We start from the raw sequence: 22,521 nt of genomic DNA, 5'->3' as shown, positions 1-22,521 counted from the left end.
CGGCCTTCCTGGTCCCACCCGGTTGAGCCCAGGAGAGCCACGGGTGACCCACAGACTGGGACGCAAGAAATAAATGCTTGTTTCTGTAAGCCTCTGATTTCGGGGGTGGCTTGTTATGCAGTATCAGCACAGCAGAAAGCTGACTGATACAAATACCTCCCAAACTATTTCTGAGCAGAAACGGTCCAGTGACTCTCTTCTATCCCTACCCTCCATCTTCCTCCACCATTTTTGTGGAGCCAGAAGCCCAGAGCACACGGATTCAGAAGATCCTATAAAGGCACACATGGTATCTTAGAAATCCTGGGAGCTGGGCCTCGCCTACTGGCTCTGCTCATGTCACGGTGGTCCTGTTGGGTTCCGACAGCTGACTCAGACTCTGAGACCCTAAGTCCAGGAACTGGTCCTGCCGAGACCCCCTCGTGTGACCCCCCCAAATGGAGTGTGGAAGGGCCACCCAGCAAGTGTGGGGTTCTTGGGAAGAAGAGAGGATAACAGTGTGTCCCCAAGCTGCACCAGCAATCCTGGTTCTGTCCAAGATGGAAAACAGCTCCTGGTTGTGCTTAGATGTAAATTAAGACTCAGCGAGTGGGCTATGATCATCAGCAAAAGGTGGGCATACAAGCCAGGTTGCGGGACTCCCTCATTTCCTATTTTTTTTTTCCCCATGACCCTGATATCTACTTTATTCAACAAATAGCAAACATTAAATAAAAGTATGAACCTTGCAGGCTTCAAAGGAAAAAAACTTAAGGGACAGAAACAAAGGATGTCAGTGTGGTGGGGAGAATAATGGCCCCCGGGACTCCCATGCCCTAACCTGGGGCCTGGGAAACATTTTTCATGGAAGAGACTCGCAGGTGTGGCAAAGTGAAGGATCTTGAGATAGGGACATGACCCCGGATTATCCAGGTGGGCCCAGTGTCATCACATATGGAGAATCTTTCCACGCTGTGGTCACAGGGGATGGAATCACAGAAGAACGGTCTGACAGCCGCTACACTGCTCGGTGGCTTTGAAGATGGAGGGAGGGAACCACAAGCCAGGGAATGCAGTGGGGCCTCCAGAAGCAGGAAAGACAGGAAAACAGATTCCCCTAAGGACCTCTGGGAAAGAATGCAGTCCTGGTGACATCTTGATTTTAGCACAGTGAGAGCCACCTCTAGACTTCTCACCTCTACGTGGCATGATAAATTTGTGTCATTCAAGCCAATACGCCGGGGCTATCTGTCACCGCAACGATAACAAACCAACACAGTGCGTTAAAAGGAGATAAACCAGCAGAACACGCATGACCTTAGCAAGAAGCAATCTGCTGTAGGCGTGGACAAGCCAGAGAGCTCCGGCCCGTGGACGGGCTGAGAAAAATCAGCCTCCGTACGCTTCCACTCAACGCCAGAATGGTAATTGCAGTCCGACACCGACAAAGGGTTTGTAAATTCAGGAAAGTACACAATTCTATGACTCCGCTATGGCGTAAGTCGGGGCTGTGGCTTCGGGGAGGCCCTAGAAAGAAGCCGAAGTCTAGCTGGATGGAATGCCATGACCTCAGAGCTGGAAGGAACTTCACACCACACCCTTGGAAAACTCAAGCTTCCTATGCCTCATCCCAAGAAAGGACTTGCTAAAACCCCACCCCAAAACCTCGGCGGAAGAGAGGGGTCAGCAGGTGCAGCTCTCATTGACCAGAACTGTTGTCTATGCTGATCTTCCAGGGAAAAGATGGAAGAAGGGCAGAGAAAAGGAAGGAAGGAGGCTACAGTTTATGCCAGGCTGGAAGCCAAAACGAAACAGACAACGTTCCCTTTGTGAACCATTTTCCACTTCAAACGCGATCAAAGAGAGGGGGAGCCTCTCTGGTTCTCTCATCCCCTAACATTCTTCCAGCTGGATTCCCACCCCTCACTCCAGGCTTCCTGGACTACCCAGCGTTTCCACAAAACGGGTACCAAGAAACTGCAACAACACAAGCCCTAGCATGGAAGCACCCTGAAAACACTAAGTGAAAGAAGCCAGACACAAAAGACCACATGTGGCATGACTCCATTTGTAGGAAAGATCCAGGACACGTAAGTCCAGAGACAGAGACAGTGAGTGAGTGGTTGCCAGGGGCTGGGGTGGGGAGACATGGGGTGTGATGGCTTACCCGGTATGGAGTCGCTTTCTGGGGTGATGAAAATGTTACAGAATTAGACAACAGCGGTGGCTGTACAGCTCTGCATATCCCAGGAAAGCCCTGAATTACACGCTTTAAACGGGTGAGTTGCATGGAATGAGAATTTCATCTCAGTAAAGCTGTCACGTTAAAAAAAGAAGAAGAAGAAACTAAGACGTTAGCTCATGATTACGAGTCACTGCAAATTTTTAAAACTGTAACCATCCCAATGAGATGAGCTTACTTAACCAGTCTGGAATCCTGCACAACAATCCACTCCACAGCATCTCTTGAGTCAAGATTCTCAGACAATGAGCTGAGGTCAGCAGCCCGAAGAAGGGAAGGTGTGACTGGAGGCAATACGGAACGGACCACAGATTCAGGGGCAAAAAGACAGAAGACATGAGGTTCGTGTCCAAGTGCACAAAGACACTTTTACAAAAAAAAGAATAGTTTGCAATAATTTAAAAATTGCTCTCTAAAATAAAAGAAGTTATCTTCCTCCCACACCAAAAAAAAAAAAAAAATTTTTTTTTTAAATAGAACACATGCACTGGCTATGAGAGTAAACACCTACCGATAACATCTAGGGGCTCCAAATTAGTGAATTCAGATTAGACTCTCGAAAAGGAAATTAAGAATAAAATACAGAGTGAAAATAAGATAGGGGTATTGGCTTGGGGCTGGTTGTGTTAAGTGAGACGGCGCGGGATACAAAACGGATAGACTGTTTCCCTGTGAGAGAAAAGACAGGTGAGTGGCTACACGTCACCCTGAGGCTGCAGGGGGGACGCAGCAGCACCAGGGGCCTCCGGGCACAAGGCCTGGGTCCAAGCCACCCCATGCGGCTGGGTGCTGAACACAGTGCTGGGCCAGCTGCTCAGAAGGTAAGAAGGCATCGCTCAGGTCCCCAAAGGGTCCAGTTGGGCCAGCCCCCTGTGGACGGGGGTATCGTGGCTGGCTTCTGGGGAACATCAGCAGCCCAACCCAGCAACCCGGAGTTTTTCTTCCTTTTAGTCCTTTGGACATAAGGAAGTAAAACCCAAAAGCCCAAAGGAAAACAGTGATACCAACAACCACACGAAAATGGGAAGCCTGATGATTAAAACCGCAACACTGCAAGACAAGGAACCGTGGAGTGAGAAATATCTGGAACAAGAAATAAAGCAGTAACAGCCATGGGTTATAAAGATCCACCTGTAAGGCCGTGGCTCTCGGAGTGTGTGCGGTCTAAGACGGGTGGCTGAGAACTTGTTAGAAATGCCCAGTCGCGGGCCCCAGCCCAGATTGACCGAATCAGAATTCTGGGGATGGGGCCCGGCAGTCTGTGTTTCAACAAGCTCTCCAGGGGGGTTCTGGCAAAGGGTGAAGCTGGAGAACCCCTAGTATGACCACAAAAGTATTTATAGCAGCATTATTCTTCACAGCCAAAAAAAAAATGGAACCGACCCCAATGTCCAACAACTGGCGAATGGATAAACCAACTGGTGTATCCATATCCCAAACAAGCCTCCCCGGCTATAAAAAGGATGAATTCACGGGGCGCCTGGGTGGCTCAGCTGGTTAAGTGTCCGACTCGATTTCGGCTCAAGTCATGATCTCACGGTTGGGATTCACTCTCTCTCCCTCTCTCTCTGCCCCTCCCCTGGGGCATGTTCGCATGTTCTCTCTCTCTCTCTCAAAATAAGTAAAGAAACATTAAAAAAAAAAAAAAAAAAAGGAATGAATTCATGACACAAGCCACGATATGGATGAAGCCCCAAATCATCACGCTGAGTGAAAAAGGCCAAGCAAAACAATGAGTGCATATGGTCTAATTTCATGGATATAAAATTCTAGAAAATGCAAACTAACCAATCCAGTAATGGAAAGCCAATCAATGTTCATCCTGAAGGCAGGAGTGGAGGGAGGCGGAGATCACAGAAAGGCACAAGGAAATCTGAAAGCAATGGAAATATTATATTGATACATATAAACAGGCAGATGGGTAACGTAGCTACATTACACGTAGATGTTTGTGAAACCACCACAATCAAGATAATGAGAAAACTGATTAAAGACATAATTTATATATGCCTAGTTTCCTCTACTTCAATTATACTTTAATACAGTAGTAAAAACAAAGAAAACAGATGGGAACCAAGCATAATATGATTCCACTTAGATAAAAGCACAAGACTACATATTTGCACGCGGACAGCTGAACACACTAGAGGCAGATCTATTCTGTCGCACTCAATAGACTGTTAACATTGATTATTCTGGAAGAAGAGGAGGAGGGCGATAGAACTCCACACTGCTTGCATTCATGGAAATTAGCACATCGTGCATTACCTTGGGAAAAAGCCTGAGCTTAGAACGGGCAAACGAAACAAACAAAAGAATCAGAAAAGGGATGTTAGGAGGAGATCTTGCACTTTGGAAGGGCTAAGGAAGGCAGGTTGGGGGCAGGCGGGAGGAAGAGCCCCCCCCCCCCCCCCCCCAGGGGTAGAAACCAGAGCTGCAGGAAAGGGGAAGGTCTGGCAGCAAAGTACAACACAGGGAACAGGAGGTAGGTGGACAGGCTGGGTCCCGGGCAGGGGACCCCAAGGCAGATGAGCCCAAGGAAACTAAACACAGACAGTAAAGTGGAGAATGCTGGTGGAGGGCCGGTGGTCATCACGGTGGACATTTCAGGGGAACCACGGAAAATCCTAGAGAAACCAGCAGAGAGCACGCAGCCCACAGCAGAGGCCCCAAAGTGTTAGGGGTGCAGAAGTCGCCCCCCTGGCCAGTCCAGAAACACGTCCCATGACAAGGTGCCTGCTGAGAGCAGCCCTTTTCCAGGTACAGACATAATTCTCAGAGTCGTTTTGCAGGATCAGGCTCTTTCTCCTGGGTCTTCTCAGTTCTTAGGGAAACAGATAAAGAAATGTGATTCCCAGATCAAAGTCAACGGGTGGCCCCAGCTGTCTGTCAATGTTGCAATTTCATTATTTGTAAATGAATACTTCTAAAGGGACTGAAATTTTTCCCCCGTAAAGTTAACTCCAAAAATCTTGTTTGTTCTTTGCTTTTTTGGGGCGCCTGGGTGGCGCAGTCGGTTAAGCGTCCGACTTCAGCCAGGTCACGATCTCGCGGTCCGTGAGTTCGAGCCCCGCGTCAGGCTCTGGGCTGATGGCTCAGAGCCTGGAGCCTGTTTCCGGTTCTGTGTCTCCCTCTCTCTCTGCCCCTCCCCCGTTCATGCTCTGTCTCTCTCTGTCCCAAAAATAAATAAACGTTGAAAAAAAAAAATAAAAAAAAAAAAAAAGAAAGATGCCTGTACCTCTTTCATAAACTCGATGGTATTTTCACTCCTTCATTGTCACAGTCTTTTTAATTTTTTTTAACATTTATTTATTTTTGAGAGAGAGGGGGACAGACAGACAGACAGAGAGCATGAGTGGAGCATGGGCAGAGAGAGAGATGGAGACACAGAATCCGAAGGAGGCCCCAGGTTGTCAGCACGGAGACCGACATGGGGCTTGAACTCACGAGCAGTGAGATTATGACCTGAGCCGAAGTCGGACGCTTAACCGAGTGAGCCACCCAAGAGCCCCACAAAGTCTTTATTGAAGATCTAAGTACCTCGTTTAAAACTACCCCCGGATTCAGGGGCTCCTGGGTGGCTCAGTCAGTTGAGCGTCCGACTCCTGCTTTCGGCTCAGGTCATGATCTCAGTTTGCGGGATGGAGTCCCACGTTGGGCTCCGCGCGGGCGGCACAGAGCTTCCTTGGGATTCTCTCTCTCACTCTCTGTCGCGGCCCTTCTCTCACTCTCTCTCAAAAATAAATAAGTCAGTAAACATTAAAACATTAAAAAAAAAAAACTACCCCCCGATTCAAAGCTACCATGGCAGAGGTCTTGGCCTCCACACTCCTGACCTCTCGGGCTGGGGAAGTGTTTGCTGGCACAGGGGGTCCGCCCTCTGGCACTGGAGGGTGTTTGAGAGCATCTCTGGTCTCAGCCCACGAGATGCCTGGGGACCTCTTCCCCATTTGTAACAACCAGAAATGTCTCCAGACGTCATCCAGAGTTCCCTGGGAGGAAAACTGCCCCGGCGGAGGGACAGTGAGCTGAGGTCCATCCCAGGCCCAGCTCAAACTTCCCTCCAAGCCTAATCAACAGTCAACACCATGAAACGATCAAGAAGATGAATGGAGGGGAAATGGGCACATGTCCTGGGTCGTGTCATGGGTTCACTCGTCGGCCGAGTCCGGGAACTGAGCCCTTCACTGTCGAGGGAACTCCTTTCTCAGTTCCTACCCTGTCCCAGGGGCCCTTTATGCAGGGTCCCCCGAGGCCGAACACGACTCTATGCGATGAGCTCCTCCAGATCCTGAGCTAATTACTTCCCACATGTTCTGCACTGAGAGCCTGCCAAAACTCCGTGACTACCCTGATTTTTCAGAAGGGGGAACTGAGGCACGAAGCCTATAATCGCTGCCTTCTCCCTCTCCTGTGGAAGGGCGGGTAAGGTTCACTAAGTCCAGCCTCACCACCTACCACCTGGCAAGCTCAACCAAGCACGCGGGTACTTGTTCTGAGGAAAAGGAAATCTGCAAAGACAGAAAGGAGATTAATGGCTGCCCGTGGCTGGGAGGTAGGAGCTGCGATTGATGGCAAATGGACACGAATGACCGTATTGAGGAATGAAAATCGATTAGGACAATGGCTACACAACTCCATAAATTTACTAAAAATCATTGAGTCGTACGCTTAAAATGGGTGATTTTTATGGTATGTAATTTATACCTCAATATCGTGGTTTCAGAAAATCAACTAGATGTAAGTCACATTTAAAGTTCTACATTAAACACCACCGCAAGCAGGCGTCCACGGTAAGCAATCCAAAGGCACAGCAAACATCTACGGCAAACCCAAACAGAACACCGTAACTTCCGCACAGATTGCGGGGAGGGAAGGACAGCCCAACCTGAATCTACAATGCGTCCGAATCAATTCTCAGGACTAAATATGGCCCAACACTACCAGCTGCCCAACCCAGTGCTGTGGACAGAGACATTCCACTGGGCCGAACATCTGGGCCATCAGAAACGCACACCAAAAAATATTCTTGTTGTCCATGGGGCGCCTGGGTGGCTCAGTCAGTTGAGCATCCGACTTGAGCTCAGGTCGTGATCTCGTGGTCCATGGGTTCGAGCCCTGTGTCGGGCTCCGTGCTGACAGCTCAGAGCCTGGAGCCTGCTTCGGATTCTATGTCTCCCTCTCTCTCTGCCCCTCCCCTGTTCGCGCTCTATCTCTCAAAAAATAAACATCAAAAAAAAAATTTTTTTAATAATTCCTTGTTGTCCAAATAGAGAACACCCAACGGAAAAGCAAACACAAGCAGAAATAGAGGAGGTTGAATGTTTAGTGTAAGATACTCAGTGGCACCCAAACTTCCCTTAGGACAAATGTCCTGCAAAATAACGAGACCCCTAGCTTATCCCTTGCAGCCACAGAACACAGAAGCCACTAAGAAAATCAAAATTCACAAAGGAAACCTCATTCTGTGTGCCATTTTATATTTAAACGTGGCTGGGAAATAAAAACATACAGTCTCATTTCAAGTTCACTTTGAAAATACGTCCGGGATAATAAAAGAACAAAAACACAAAATGAAACAAGCAACTACTGAATACATGTGTACTGTACTGACGGAGATAAAAATGAAGTATTTCCATGAGCTAATCTTACTCTATATTTAGTTTTAGTATACGAATGTAATTAACCAAGGTTATATAATTTTGCTAACATCAAACTTCCAATTATAAAGCTTCACACACAATTTTTTGAACGATAATTGTTTTTTTTTTTTTATTTCGGTGGAAAAATGAAGACAGCTAATTTTAATAACCCAATCTTCCCAAGGAAAAGTAACTGCCTTCCCTGATATAAATTATGTAAACGGTACTCCGACAAAACTATAAACTAATTTGTTTTTATACTCTCTTCCAAAGGTTGGTGTGCTCATACATTTAATGTTCTGGTGGCTTTTAGCATTTGCCCTTACTATCTGTCTCCCTGCACCCCTGCTTCACACACCCAGGCCTCACGTTCTCAAAAACTATACACAGATTTCCGCACCTCACTAATGTCTGAGCTACACGTTTAGGGAACAGAAGCAACTTGTGTGCGTGCCTCTAAAAACAGTCTCCCTTTACAGCCATCTTCTGAGACACAGCTCGGAAATATTCTGCAGGGTAATTTGGCAGGCAAATCATCAAATGAATAATTACTAGTGTGTCACCCAAAAACAAAGAAGAGGACTCGGGATCAGAGCTGAAGTGATTCACTGGTGTCTGGTTGACCTACTTACAACACAAAGTCAAGACGTGGAAAGACGTGGACATAGCTCAAGGAGTCTGGCTGAGAGCAAAATCCTTTAACTTCTCTTTCCTCTCCAAAGAGCAAGGTGCAGGGGCAGATAAAAGATAAAGCACATTCCCAGAGACACTAATTGTAACTAATCTACTATTGGCATTCGCACGTATCGATCTCCGGAGAAGAGAGACAAAGGTTTATAACATGGGAGAGACAAAGGTTTAGAAGAACACGACAGGAAAAAAAATTCTACTTCCTGTTTCTCCTCTTTACAGTAGGTGCCTTCTGACTATTGCCATAAAGAGAAGCAATTTTTTTTTAAGGAGATAAGTATTTCAGTTTACCCAAAGACAAATGAACGTCTATGCAGATCCGTTAACGACACGTGGCATACCTGTCACGTGGCACGTAGAAATGAACAAGAAGCATTAACCTGTAGGCTTTTGAATTCACTCGCAAGTCTCCCAGTTTCGTTTTACGTACAGACTTATACTGCAAATTCAGTATTCACAAAGGGAAAAATTGATGCGAACACCAAAAACTACACAGAAAAACCAAAGCTAACCTATCAACCATTTCAAGTTAAACAAACAAAAAGGCTGATGTGGAAACCCTGCAACGACCTGCGGTTGACATTTAGTCTCATGAAAACCAAACCTTCAGCCTCCACAGCAAATGAGCTCAGACAAAAGACTTCAAGTGTGAGGAGGCGAGTCTTGGTTGTCACCTCCATAGCTCACAGTGTGGTCTGAATCGTGAACTTAATTTTTTTAATGTTTATTTATTTATTTTGAGAGAGTGTGCATGTGCTCAAGTGGAGGAGGGGCAGAGAGAGGGAGAGGGAGGGAGAGAGAATCTCAAGCAGACTCTGCACTGTCAGCACAGAGCCAGACATGGAGCTTTATGCCACAAACGACACCGTGACCTGATCGGAAATCAAGAGCTGGGTGCTCAAACGACTGAGCCATCAAGGGCCCCGTGAATTTTTACCTTTACTCTCTGTAACACCAGCAGTACAGCGTCAACTAAAGGGAGTTTTGTCTTTAAAACAAACAAAAAAATGACCTCTATCATGAAATATTTCTGAAATGTGTTAAATAACAACCGTGATCAATGAAACTTGTCTCTGGAAAAAGACCCAACAAGGAAACAGGCAGACCGAAGGTACCTAAGGACTTTCATCACAATCCTGTTCCTGCACCATCTCACGTTGGTTGTCTTCTAAGGTCTGAATCTCTTCAACAAGCCTGTTTCTCAGGAGCCCTGAGGGCAACCATCAATGAGTGCAGCTGATTTATAAACAGAATTAAGTGATTATGAAAACACTGCAGAGTCATGAAATGCGTAAAAAGCACAGCTCGCACCTGCAGCGGAGATTCTGTCATCTGGTTCTAAAGCATGAATATTTTTTCAGCTTTTAAAACACACAAAATCTGATAGATCCAAGCATGCACATATACACACACACTCTGGCAGCTAAAGCCAGAGGGGGGAATACATCTGTGTCCGGGGACCCATTCAGCAATGTCTAAATGTTCTTTCACTGCACACCCTAATCAGCGAAAAAGTTTCTAACGTGTGCCCCCAACTCACGTAATTTATTTGTTAAGTATACACAGCACTCAACCAATTATTACATGCATTTTTCACAGACCACAAAAACAGACATCTTCTAAGTATCAAGACACAGAGAATGTGGACATTTTCAGTTTCTTCCTACGCCCTAATAAATCTCGCTGTGCACCTGCCCAGAGAACATGAAGTCGACTTGGGGAGGGCACTTTGGGAATTAAAACCTAACACTGCCCCCAACAAAATGTGGAGATTACTGGTTTCAAGGAAATGTACTCGGAAGCCCATGAAATTTATCAGAGACTCGCATGAAATTTATAAGGCAACTCTAATCTCCAAAGGCCTCTCACCTTGTTCTCATCTGGTCTACAATCATTTCTGTCATGCACTAGACACGTAAGATCATTAATTCTTATTTTCATCAACTTCAGAGCTGGGTGTACCTCCAATGTTGTTTCTCTTGGCGAGGGCTTTTCGAAAGCATTTTCCTACAAATCCCTGGAAATGGTTGAAATTGGCACAGAATCACCCCTGCGTCTTAGAAACAAACCGAATGGGTATTTTCTCATAACCAAGTTAAAAGTTAAACCAAATCATGTCTCCCAGACTGATCCGTGACTGTCAGGAGCTGGCCATCACTGTTGTCAAGCCAGTAACTGTGAATGCTTGAGTCTTTACCAACACGAGTTGGCATTAAAGCTGTGTGGGTCTCAAGTGCCTGATAAGATTCTGCTGGAAAAAGAACCTAAGGCAGGGACCCAAGTTTAATCCATTCCCCACACGAACCAAATGGTAGAGACATCAATTCTCAACTCAACTGCTTTTATCAACTACAACGTACCACTCTGCAACCACCTGGAACCCTACTTTTTTACAACCGCCTGGAACTTTATCAGTGCTGGGAATTAGGTTTGCATACTGACGCGACAGCCTTCTGCACGGCATGACTTCGGTGACAGACTTCCTGTCCACGGTCTCGTTTCTCCTCTTCAAATGGATGTCAAGATTACAAGACAACTGGAGGAACAGCGCTGACCCGGTTAAGACTAAGTACTCCCTGCAACGCACCAGAACAGAGATCGCTGCTCAGGGGTGCTGAGTTTTTCTCCACTTCTTATGACCATTGATACGGTCTTACAGTATTAAAGCTTTTGTTATTTGTGATTTAATAAAATAGCATCGCATATAGTAAGCTTCTTTTTGTCCACATTTCCACCTACTGGGATATTCAAACAAGCGGAAATGTTTGCAGAACAGAACAATACCAGAACTGAACCATACCAGATATTTGCACAGACTCTTGATCATAGGAAGAAATGTAGCGCTGTGAGAAATGAAGTGTCCCCTTAAACTCACTCCAACTTGGGTGATGCTGGTTACCTAGTTCTCAGTAGACTTCAGGAAAGTTTTCAATTTCTTAGAAAGTGGGAAGGTGGGGTGCCTGGGTGGCGCAGTCGGTTAAGCGTCCGACTTCAGCCAGGTCACGATCTCACAGTCCGTGAGTTCGAGCCCCGCGTCAGGCTCTGGGCTGATGGCTCGGAGCCTGGAGCCTGTTTCCGATTCTGTGTCTCCCTCTCTCTCTGCCCCTCCCCCGTTCATGCTCTGTCTCTCTCTGTCCCAAAAATAAATAAAAACGTTGGAAAAAAAAAAAAAAGTGGGAAGGTAATCAGGCTTGGGGGGGGGGGGTGGGGAGCCCTCAACACCTCCCTCTGCATCTGCACTCCCGTGGAGGTTGATGGGAAAGTGCTCCACAATGGCTATCTAGGGTCATATTCTGGGTTCCAGGTTCCAGGGAAGCAACGAAGAAAACACACTTTCTTCAGAGCCTTCTGGCTGCATCCACCAGAGGGGGGAAGGGGGAATCACAAGAATTCAAAGCAGACAAAGTTTTCAAGGAATAAACACTGTGAATTTTACCATAAGCATTGTTTGTGCTTTACAATGTCTCTTGAGATTGGGAAACTACAAAACCCACACAAATTATTCAGAGTCACCCAACAGCCCAAAGTATTTTCTGATTTGATGTGTACTGTGTTAAGCAAAATATATAACTAAGTTATCAACGTTAAGTCAAAATCACCTATTTCGCTAGTGGATAGAGTGACAGTCAAAGCAGGGGACATAAATAAACACCAGTTTACTTATACTTGTTAACATAATCCTTAACCATTCTTTTAAAAAAAAATGGGGTAGGGGCGCCTGGGTGGCTCAGTCGGTTGGGCGTCTGCCTTCGGCTCAGGTCATGATCTCATGGTTTGTGAGTTTGAGCCTGAGTCAGGCTCCACGCTGTCAGGCTCCATGGATCCTACTTGGGATTCTTCTCTCTCTCCCTCTCTCTCTACCCCTCCCCTGCTCACGTGTGCACATGCTCTCGCTCTCTCTCAAAATAAACACTTTTTTTAAGTTTTAAGAAGATAGCTGCCCCAACACAGGAGTGATATCCGTTTCCCAAATTAAAATCTCCCCACAAGATAGAAGTCTCAAGATCAGCTCACCTGCGCTCTGACGCCACCTCTAGAGGTGAGGACGCGCACAGGTTTTAAACGATGTCACGCAAGCAGGCGGACCACCCAGGGCAGGATCTGGCCAAAGCCAAACACCAAGCCCATTCCTCTAGAAAACATGCCATCTCCTATTAGACCAAAAAACTGAAATTACAGCCTAAAGCACAGGTCAACAACTACAGAGACGCACAGACATAGGAATTCATTTTATTTCTACAACAAAGTGACGCAAATACAACTATATTTTTAGCTTGTTTTCTTTTCCAATTACTACCCCCATTGGCAAAAAACGCAACAACTCCACGCATGGGTCTTGTTTTTTGAAACCGAAGACAGGACTTTATAACTCACTGATACAGTTCACATACTAAGCGTGTTTGGGGGGTGAGGCAGAAATAGTCAGGAAACGTTTTTCTGAAAGTGCACCAGAAAACATCCCATTTCGACTCATCTGGCGGCGAGGACTAACCAGTACAGGAAAAGAGCAGATCTTTGGCTGCCCCAACAAGACACCTGGTATCCTTACTCCATGGCTTCCTACAAATATTTTTTTTTTAATTTTTTTTTTTTAACGTTGATTTATTTTTGGGACAGAGAGAGACAGAGCATGAACGGGGGAGGGGCAGAGAGAGAGGGAGACACAGAATCGGAAGCAGGCTCCAGGCTCTGAGCCATCAGCCCAGAGCCCGACGCGGGGCTCGAACTCACGGACCGCGAGATCGTGACCTGAGCCGAAGTCGGACGCTCAACCGACTGAGCCACCCAGGCGCCCCCAAATATTAAGAAGCAGTAAGGGTTTCTTCTCCCTGCTTTCGATAATACCCACAGCGCAAACCCTGCTGTTCTGAGGCAAACACACAGGCCCATGTGTGCAAAAGTGTGAAGTTCATGTGCCATCAGAGAGAAACACAAAGGAAGGTGCTGGGAGAGTGGAAGCGTTTTCCATAAGGCATCTGATCCAGAGTTGAAACGCAATTACCAAGACCCAGTGGGCAGAGCTGTTGGCTGAGCACTTCAGTTAGTGGTGGGGGGCCGGGTGACTATGGAGGGAAGCACCACAGGTGCCTTTGGGGTGATAGACTTGTACCGTATCCATCTTTTGGTGTTGGTTACACAAAGCTACGCGTGTAGAGAAATTCACAAAACTGTACACAGGAAGAGAGGATAATCAATCTTATAGAATGATACGAGAAATTAAATATAAAGACATATATATAAGCAGCAGTGCAATTTAACTTAAGGTGCGGAGGGGGTGGGGAGGAAGAGATAAGGAAGAGGAAGCAAGCGCTGGAGACCATCATAACTAATAAAGATGCATCTGCACACCCAATTCCCAACCTCGGAGTGGAGGAAGGTATCGGCAGGCGGGGCTCCAGGCAGGGTAATAATCCGATCTCCTTTAATGCCACGAGCCTGAGAAATAGATCCTATTTTCTCTCTCTCTAAATGAGAAAACTAATGCTAGAGAAAGAAACTGATCTGCCCAAAGAGGCGGGCAGCGCAAGGCAAGCTGTCCACAGACGAAGCTCCCCCCACAGCTGCGTCACCTGCCCTACGGCCACCAAGGGCCCAGAAGACACCCGTGCAGGCCAGGCCTGGTGCTCCTCTGGGGTCACTGGCGGGCCCAGGATGACCAGACACGCAGCAGGACCGGACTCTAGACACTAACAGGGCACCTCTTCCGGGGGATCCTTGGAAAATGTAGATCCGTGTCTGGCTGCCCCGGTTTGTGAAGTTCGAGAGTCAGAGAAGGGACGGACACAGAGGCAGCACCGAGTCCCGAGAGCGGCCGAAACTTCACTCACTCGCCCCCACGCTCACGAGCTCCTGCACAGCCTGTAGTACCGGGGTAACTTCAACTCCAGGGTGACCCCCATGTCACCGCATAAACACGAGACAGGTGCCATTTTTTCCACAATAAGTAGCGTCAGTACACAGAAGCTGACCCGAAGCAAGACCTAGCAAATGCACGACATCCATAGAACCAAGAGGAAAAAGTCCAGAAACACGCCTTCAAGAAACACCTGCATCTGGGGTCTCTGAACTCCTGGTGTTGAGGCGGAGCTTGGGCAACGACACGACACCACACACACACACACACACACACACACACACACACACACACACACACACACACGGCCCTCTTGGTCTTTTCATTCGGTCTTCGAAGGGCCCTCAGCCTGTCTCCTCTTCCCCTGTGAGCACTGCAAACTTCCTGTCTCAATCTGCGAGAGGATGTAATTCACTTCCTAACAGATTCCCAAAACGGACAGGTGTGCCTTGAGAACACAGAACGTGACGGGCGCCTGGGCGGCTCAGTCGGTTAAGCATCCGACTCTTCACTTCGGCTCAGATCGTGATCTCATACGGGGTTCATGAGTTCGAGCCCCACACAGGCCTCTGTGCTGGCAGTGCAGAGCCTGCTTGGGATTCCCTCTCTCTGCCCTCCCCAGCTTGCACTCTCTCAAAATAAAAACCTAAAAACAAACAAAGAAAAAAAGGGAACACAGAACTTGATACACAGGTTTTTCTTGGTACCCGCCTTCCCCCCGCCCCCCGCCCCCTACTCTTTCCCCAAAAGGATTGTATGCTGTTTAATTCAGGGTTGGTGTCCCCACCTGGGCACCACTGGCATTTGGGTGCCCATCGTTCCTCATGGTGGGGACTGTCCTGTGCAATGTAGGCTATTCGGCAGCATCCACAGACCGCCCCCCCTCCCCGCCCCCTGCAGATGCCAGGAGGACCACCATGCCCCTCCCCCAAGCTGTGACAACTGAAAACGTTTCTAGACATTGCCAAACACCTTTGAAAGTAGGAGGCTGAAATGCCCTGAGAACCGTGAGTTCATTCAAGATCCTAGAGCTGAGGGCTCCAAACATCCCCTGCCTTCACCTCAGAAGACGTTCCTTTCTTTTGCACCTGTGTATCATCCCATCTCCACCTCTGCTCCCGTCTGCCAAGAACAAACATAAGCAAAAGAAGTGGCACCCGGCTTCCTCTGCGAAATTAAAAAACATCTTTGCCGGTGTATTAACTTTAAATTTGCCCCGATTTTGTCTTTTTTTTACTGGGTTCCAGGACACGTCTGCAGTCTTCACTCACAGCAGGTTCTCAATAAGCATTTAACAGCAGCGATATGGGGACAAACCTGTCCACTCAAGTGAACACAAGCATGTGTTTCTTTTAATGTTTATTTATTTTTGTGAGAGAGAGTGCGAGCAGGGAAGGGGCAGACAGAGAGGGGGACAGAGGACCCCAAGTGGGTTCTGTGCTGACAACAGCGAGCCCAATGTGGGGCTGGAACCCCTGAACCACAAAATCACGACCTGAGCCAGATGCTCAACCGACTGAGCCACCCAGGGGCCCCAAGTGAACACGACCGTCTTTAGTCAAGTTCCCTGCACCCTGGTCACAAAGCCACCCGGGGAAGCGAATTCCTTGATGGCTGCGTTTTTCCCCTGAGGTTTTGAACTCATTTTCTCAGATGAGGCTCTCTTTGCCTACATAAACATGTTGACTTCGCCAGTCCCTTCCCACATCCAGTTTTTATTTTGGCTTTGTTGCGTCTCATCTGGCCGATCTGGCCAGCGTAGTTTGGTCAAACCCCAGGGAAAGGATGTGGGGGGTTGGGGAAGGCCAAGGAGGGCAAGACCCGAGGTGGAAACTCACATCCAGTCTCCCACTCAAGAGGTCAGTTACTTCCTTCAATACTAAAAATAGTTGGGGGGGGGGGGGTAGTTTATCTCCAAGTTACCAAAAAAAGTGTTTACAAAATGACTTTAGCCTTGCTTCCCAATTGAAACTATATTTTAAAAGTCTTTAGGGGCAGGGCGCCTGGGTGGCTCAGTCAGTTGAGAGTCAGACTTCAGTTCAGGTCCTGATCTCCTGGTTCATGAGTTAGAGCCTGACAGCGAGGAGCCTGCTTGGGATTTCTTCTCTATCTCTGTCTCTCATTCTCTCCCTGCCCCTCTCCACTTGTGAATAAGTGCTTCCTCTAGGGGGGGAAAAAGAAAAAAAAACTTTAAAAAATAAAAGTCTTTTTTTTTAAATTATTTTTTAACTTTTACTTTTGAAAGAGCGCTAGCGGGGGTGGGGGGCAGGGAGAGAGGGAGACACAGAATCTGAAACAGGCTCCAGGCTCCGAGTTGTCAGCACAGAGCCCGACTCGCAGCTCGAACTCAGGGCTCAAACTCATGAACCGCGAGATGACCTGAGCTGAAGTCAGATTCTCAACCGACTGAGCCACCCAGGTACCCCTATAAACAAAAGTCTTCAGGGGTGAAAGGCCAACAACTTATTCTATGTTCCACCTTACTTTTTTTTTTTAAGAGGGGAAGAGAGGGCAAATGCCAGGATTAGGAAACCACCGCTGAGACAGCGTCCTGTCGCACCAAAGAGCCATCGGGGCTGCTGTCTAGGCTAGATGGGCCTGCCAGTGCCTCGTGCGCAGACCCCAGGAATCCGGACCCCCCAGCGGGAAGTAGGCAGGGGGCAGCCCCAGGTGAGCTGAGCTGAGCTGCTCACCGGCCCACCAGGTAACTGAGAATCAGAAGGCTTCTGTGGGCCTGGCCTCCTCCTGCGAAGACCCTTCTCCCACCTCTGGAAGACAATCAGGGACATCCTAGGTATTTGTAAGTACTTTCTGCCTAAAGCTGACGGGTCACGCCAGAGCCCTGAAGAAACAAAAATAAGTGAGTACAAATGGCAGAAAGGTGATCTGGGAAGTCACCTCTCTCTCTGGCAAACACAAAATTGGTTTTCCCCCCACCCTCATTTACAAATAAAATTTCTAGCCAATTACTATAAAAAATACAAAGAGCTGTGCAAAGATCACAGCAACTAATAAAAATAACATCCTGACTCAGGGACCTGGTGTACAGGAAACAGCTAGTACTCAGCCATTAAAAAAAAAAAAATACTCTGACGATTGTGAAATCTCACTCTGTTGGAAGGATTCCTTATCTGCCTTTTTAATACGGAAGATTTTGACCTCAAGAGACTGAACCTCAAAACTAAGACTTATCAGGTCGGGGGTGGGGGGCTGAAAGCCTGTGGTATCCACAGCAAACAGAGGCTAAAACACATCACACATGGCCGCACCTTCAATCACCCACACAGGGCCTCACCGATGCTGACAAGTTGGGCTCCACCATCCCAAGGACGGTCCCCACCATCCGCTTAGGCAGGCATCTTGGGGCCTGGCTAATGGCTATACCTTTCTTCAGGTGGGAAAAAGGACGCACGGAGATGAGAGGCTACCGGCCTCACCCAAGGTTAAACATTCACTGGGAGACTCGGGCTTGCGGTTCCGGTTTTCTAATTCAGAACTGGTCCAAAGCACCTCAATCCAAAATTGCTGTCAATTTCAGATCAAGATTCCATTCACTGGGGGTGCCTGGCTGGCTCAGTTGGTAGAGCGTTCGACTCTTGATCCCAGGGGGTGAATTCAAGCCCCACATTGGTCATGAAGCCTACTTTAAAAAAAAAAAAAAATAACAATCCATTCACTGAAATCACTTTCCTGGGTAAATCATAGCTGAAATGGGTCTTTCATCTTTTTTAAAGGTTTATCTGTGAATTATTTCAAATTTTAACAACCTCTCCCCTCCCCCTACAAAAAGTACACCAACTTTTATCAATATTTCCTTGCAGTAACTATAGAGTAGCACCCTCTAAGAAAACTTTCCGCATGTCCTGTGCTGCCTCATATAGTGGCCACTGGCATCTACCGAGCATGTGAGTTATCGCTACAGGAACTCAACAGAATTGTTTATTTTATTTAGTTTTAATTAATTTGAATCTAAATATTCACATGTGGCTAGTGCTTACTATACCGGACAGTGAAACCATAGAAAGCAGTCCCTCCGCTGTGGTCGATGTTTCTTGAATCACTGGAGCCCCTGGGCCTGTATCTCTGAACAGATTTCAATGTACGTTCTCGTTCGTGAATGCGTGCATGTCATTTAAGGAACTTTAGGTCTCCAAATGTGAAAATTCGTGCTAGGTAAACAGGAAAACAGGAACTCCAAGCATAAGAGCTGGGCTTCAAGAATCAGACAATCCTTCCTCCCCTAAATGTTAGCAACTCAGTGTCCCCTACAGCAGGATGGCAAGAAGTACCACACACAGGGCATCAAGTGCCCGTAAAATCCTCAGTGCGTGGCCTTCAAGTAACGCGTAGACAATTATTCGATCTGCACAACAGGAACAACTAAAATTTACAGGCAACTTTATAGTTTCCAGAAAACATACACACACACGTTCTTTCTGTCTCTCCCTCCCAGCACTCAATGAGCACCAGGATTTCAAATCTCAGTTCTGCACACGTAGAAAGGACACTCGGAAAAGTTGCAGACCTTCAAGGTCAGCAGCAGAGTGTTAAGAGGGTGGACCCTTTCGCTACTTCAAGCCAAATGGGGACATAGGCTGGTTTCTAGCCAAGCAAGGTGTCCTGACAGAGCTGGGTCCGAGGGCTCTGTCCACCTCTCTGCAGATTTAAATGGGGGTGTTGATAACTACTGGACCGACCAAGCTGTGGATAAAAGCAGAAAGAAAAGCCAATCCCAGAGGATCCACTGACACTGGCCCCACAGGGCACGCCACCAAACAAAATACCCAAAATCTCCCATTTTTGTCCCACAGGTGCACATTTCATATAAGAGCTGCAATCTCCTTAAGGGCCACTTTAACAACTGGGTCAAATGATGAACTTCAACTTTTATCCCTGGATTAGTTATCCAGCTGGGTGGTTTTCCAGGACGATCTGCAGCACATTTGAAACGTTAACATCCTTTAAAACTAAAGTGTCATCTCGACGTCTTAATTGTGCCGAACTCAACATTCTTGCCTACGCGCCCCCCCCCCCATCATGTCTTTTCCAGGAATGACTAGTTGTAAACTTTTCATAAAATCGTCAAGAGCCATTTGCTACCCGGAAACCAACGCTCGGGACCTGAGGAGGGCTCTCCCCGTCCCAGATAGAGTCCCGCCCCTCCCCTTCCAGGTTAAACTAGGGACTCAGGCGGCACTTCGGGAGAAAAACAGCCAGAAGTCGGGTAAAGCCACATGTGACAATGCAAAGCAGAAACAGTCGAGGATGCGATAGCTAGCGAGTTTTTGTTTCTTTCTGGGTTCTGCTCCACAAAATTACCGACTAAGAGGAGGAAAACACACACACACACACACACACACCACCGACTCTAACTTTGTGGAATTTCCAAGGCAGTCGGCTCGGAGAATGCCAGGCCGTGCAGCGAGTCCGGGCCGAGGCCTGACCGCGCGCGCAGGCGACGCACGTGAAGTCCAGGCCCTACCCGAGCGCGGGCGGGCCTCTAGCGACCCCAAATTGTCATATACCAGACGGTCACCGACACCCGAAGGCACACCCCCACGCCGTTCCGAGCACCGCCCCCCCCGTAGGGAGAGTCCCCATGGAGTGCACAGCTCAACACACCCAAGGGGGGCCACCCCTCCCCCCTCCACCCCCCCCGCCCCCCCCGCCCCGCCGAGCCCGGGAGCAACAGGTCTGCACCCTCTCCAGGCCGCACTCGGCAGACCCCGCCTGACCAAGGGCGCCCCCCGCCCTCCACCCACCGATGTCGCCCCTAGCCAGGTCCCCTCGCTCGGGCCGGGGAGCTCCCGACTTCCTTGACAGTTTCTGCCTCTCGGAAACTGAGCGGCCGCCGGGCCCGCGCCGCCGCCTCGCCCGCCACTCGCTCCACCGCGCGCCGCCGCGCTTCCAGCCGGTCCCGGGCGGGCTGGCCGGCGCCCGGGGATGAATGGGGCGCCCCTCCCCCACGGGGGGATCCCGCGGCGGCGCAGGTTCGCCCCGCCAGCCCCAGAAGACACAGACAAAGGGGCGCCGGGGGACAGCCCGAGCGCTTCCCCAAACTTACCGGCCGCCTCCCCTCCCCAAACAGAGCCCCCCCCACCCCCCGCGCGCCAGCCTCCGCCCGCCCCCGACGCGCCGGCACTTTGGGGAGCGGCCACATCGGGGTATTGTTCAGCCTGCAGGGAGCGCGCCGCACCCCTGCCCGAGCCCCGGGGACAGTTGGGGACCTGCCCCTCCAGAGCCCCGGCGGCGGGCGGAGCGTGCGGGCGCCCCGAGCCGCCCGCCAGCACCCCCCCACCCCCACCGGAGAAGTTTGCGCCCCCTGCCCCGCGCCCGGCCGGCCGAGCCCCGCGCACTCACCTCGCCGCCGGCAGCGCAACTTGTGGCGGCGCCGCCGCGCTCCGAGCCTCCCTGCCGCCGGCCGTCGCCGAGCCCGGGCCGTGCCGCGGCCGAGGAGGGCCCGGCGCCCCGGAGCAGCCTCGCGCCGCCCCCGGGCCGCCCCCGCCCCGCCGCCGCGAGTCCCCGAGAGGCGCGGGCGCTGGAAAGTTTCGGGTGCCGAATGGCGGCCGAGGGCGCTGCGGCGGCGGCGGGGCGGGGGCGCTGGCGGCTCCTCGCTCCCGAGAGCGGAGAGTGGGGGGGGCTGGGGCGGGAGCGGCGGCGGCGGCGGCGAGAGAGGGCGGGACGGCGGGAGGGACCGGCACGGGCAGTGACCTCCGCCGGGGCGGGGGAACGGCCGCCAGCGCGCCGACCCCGGCCGGGAGGACTGCCAGGGGGGCCGCCTCCGCCGCCCCGGCCGGCCCCTCCCCCCAAGGCCAGGGCCCCGGGGGGGGGGGGTGGAAGGGGAGCGCGCCCCAACCCCCCCCAGCCCGTCCCCTCCCCCACGGGCGGGGGAGGGGAACCCGCGTCCATTCGGCCCCGCCCCTGAGCCCTGGGGGGGGCCCAGTCCCAAACCAGCCCCTCCCCCACGGCCGGGGGAGGGGCCTCCAGGGCCGCCCCTCCCCCCACGCTGAAGGGGGTGAGAGTCCGCGCCCCCACGCGGCTTCTAGAGAGGCCGGGCGTCCTAATCCGGCCCCTCCCTCACGATGGGGGAACCTGCGACCCTATACCGCCCTCAAGTCTAAACTCTGCCCTCGCCCCCACGCCTAGGGTGGGTGAGGGGAACCCGGGCCTCTCCCTTTCCCAGTGGCCTCCCTGGGAGATGAAGGGAACACGGGCCTACCCCCACGCAGTCCTATTCCCAAACCCAGCCTTTCCCCCACTACCCAGAGGGTACAGGAATCCGGGCCACCACCCCCGCGGTTTCCAGGGGGGAGGGGAACCCAAGCCTCTGCTAGTGTGTTACCCTCCCCCACCTCAAAGCAGCAGCTACTCAGCTACCCTAACAGCCCCCTGCAACCTGCCCGAGGGTGCATCTCTCTCAAAACCGGCGGCTTAGAGGACACCCCAAAAGCCTCCTCCCCCTCCCAAAAAAGTGGGGGCTCAGGCGGAGCCTCGACCTTTGCAAAACACCTCCCGGGAAGATCCAGAAATGCTCGTGGGGAAAGAAACTCAGACACACGAAGGTGGAGGCCAGGACCTCGGGTGTGGGGGCCTCTGGAGTTGGGGGTACCTGGGCCCTGGGGCCTTCTCACTCCCGACCCCCACCCCACCCCACCCATAGGCTTTGCAAAGGGTTTTACGTTGCTGAGGCTTACTTGGCCCAGCCCCAGTGCATTAAAGTCCCCAGAGCTCCTTCCAACCCTCCAGTTTGGAGACCCCTGACCACCACTCGCGTCCCTTAATTCAATTAATCGGATAACCGCGCCCACCACCCAGTACTTCAGGGTCTGCTTTGTTGAATATTTTAAGATAAGTTTGCCCCTCCCTTTGGGGTATAATGAGCTTTGCGCTAAGAGCTCAGTACATTCAGCATTTTAAACCGTAACCTCACTTGCTCCTTTCTGGGACACTGGACCATTTGTTGTTCAGGTTGTAGGCGCGGGGGGACTGGGGGGGGGGGGGGGGCGCCGGGGGGGGGTTTTTAAGGGGCTGGACCTTCATCAAAAAGGCGGACCTAAAAATCACCCGGCCAAATATTGCTGTAAAACGTCAATGATGTAAAACGACTGTTGCAA

At 50.2% G+C, this 22,521-nt stretch overlaps 1 protein-coding gene across 2 annotated transcripts in view; it reads right to left on the bottom strand.

Moving 5' to 3' along the window:
* TBL1X (transducin beta like 1 X-linked) overlaps positions 1-20,865 on the bottom strand; it is a 236,089-nt gene extending 215,224 nt beyond the window's left edge. For both annotated transcript variants that reach the window (XM_030305258.1, XM_030305257.1), the window contains exon 1: positions 20,768-20,865. The gene's annotated coding sequence lies outside the window, so the exon portion shown is untranslated. The remainder of the gene's footprint in view (positions 1-20,767) is intronic.
* Between the last annotated feature and the right edge of the window lie 1,656 nt (positions 20,866-22,521).

The sequence above is a fragment of the Lynx canadensis genome, chromosome X (assembly GCF_007474595.2).
Source record: "Lynx canadensis isolate LIC74 chromosome X, mLynCan4.pri.v2, whole genome shotgun sequence".
Lineage (NCBI taxonomy): Eukaryota > Metazoa > Chordata > Mammalia > Carnivora > Felidae > Lynx > Lynx canadensis.
The sequence above is the reverse complement of the archived record's forward strand: the minus strand, read 5'-3'. Positions and strand labels throughout refer to the sequence as shown.